Below are 1,795 nucleotides of genomic sequence, written 5' to 3' on the forward strand. Positions count from 1 at the left end.
ACTTGTCTCAGGATAATTAATTGCCAAGTCACTATTGTGTTGTCAGTTAAATACCCTGCTTTATTGAAAGGTTTATTGAAGATTGCGAATATATAGAGGTGCAAAATTATCAGTCACCACCCTTGATAGTGTAGCAGTTAGAGTGTCTGCTCTGAGTCTGGGATGTTGGTGGTTTGAACCCTGGCTGAGTTATACCAAAGGTTTCAAAGAAATGGGATGTGTTGCTACTTTTCTTTATGCTCAGCACTTAGAGGATAGAGCATGGAAAATCAACAATATGTTGGCAACCATTGCATGGGCTTGATGTCCTGATTGGCTTGTGTTGAAGTACCTCAGAAGGGAACTCATATTTATATTTATTTATTTATTCATTCATTCATTCATTCATTAAATCGGGTGAAATGTTTTTTTGTTGAAGTTTGGACGTTTATCACTCGACTTTCCCTGCAATTAGTTCTTTGCTGGCAAGGATAGTTTAATGAATTTGTACAGAAAGTAAGACAATGTAGTGGATCTTGAGGATGATAACGTTTTTTCTATGAACAGCACTCGGGGCCTCCAGTGTGATAATTAAATTGATCATCAACCAGTAGTGATGCAAGGATCTCCTCAAAAGTGATCGTGGATTCTTCAATTATTAATCTAATATATTGTAGGAGCTCAGTCTTGGCATGCTTGCATGCGTCCGTCCCTGCATCCATCAACAATTTTACTACACAAATGGGGAACAAATCCATGTTGGCTGACATACTGATTTCAGATATCGAATGCCCTGCAACACTTGATCTTCGTGGTAAATCTGCATGTCTGGTGATGGATGGACAGGCAAGAGTTGTCTCCACTGCCAAACCAAGTAGTTCGAAGACATTTGGTGATTTAGCAGATGTTTTGTGAAATGTTTGTCTTACAGTCAGGCTCGTCATATAGGCACATGTTGTATTTGAACGGTATAGACATTAATCTATCAAAGAAGACGTGCGGCAAAGGCGAAGAAAGATCACACAACCAATACGATTGAAGGAAGAGATGTTCGTTTTCCAAATGCCTGGTCAAAGGTTGTTGCCTTATCTGAAAACAATGCAGACTTTTCCTGATTGCTGACAGAAGAGCTACTGGCAAATGCACCAAGTGACAAAGAAATTGTCATCGCCAGTGGATTTGCAGATAAACAGGAAGTCAAGTCATCTCATTTCGCCACTAACCTCACCAAACTTAGGGAAACGCATGAGGAAGTGATACATGGCTTGTTCTACATGCCATCAATGTCCATTTTGATACAGTGGTTGTATTAGTACAGTACACAGATGTCCTTCTTCTACTGGTATCACAATTCAGCCATGTGAATTGTGACCACCTCTGGATGATGACCTGAATTGCAAAGGAGAGAAAAGGTATACCCATTGATGCTGTCTATGACAATCTCCCACTCAAGGCTACCAGTGCACTTCTTCCATTCCATGCTTTTAAGGTGTGATCAACATCGTAATCTGTGGTCACACCAAGTGGTTGGCTTGGAAAATGATCCTCCATCACTACGAGCTATTAGGTGATTTGGGAAAAGGAAATCTGACTTTAGGAAGCTTAAATCGGTTGAGAGGTTTGTGTGCATTATGTATGGCAAGGACAATGATGATTCAGTAGTCACCCTGCATACTACCATGTTGTCAAAAGCCAGGCATCTAGAAAAGTTACTCCCAACCACTGATTCCCTTCAGATGCACATACAGTGTGTGGATTACCAATCTATGGTATGGAAGGAGGCTCACTGTCCAGTGCCACATCCTCCAGATGCCAC

This window comes from Eptatretus burgeri, chromosome 1, assembly GCF_056783735.1.
Source record: "Eptatretus burgeri isolate ZD-2024b chromosome 1, Ebu_testis_v1, whole genome shotgun sequence".
Lineage (NCBI taxonomy): Eukaryota > Metazoa > Chordata > Myxini > Myxiniformes > Myxinidae > Eptatretus > Eptatretus burgeri.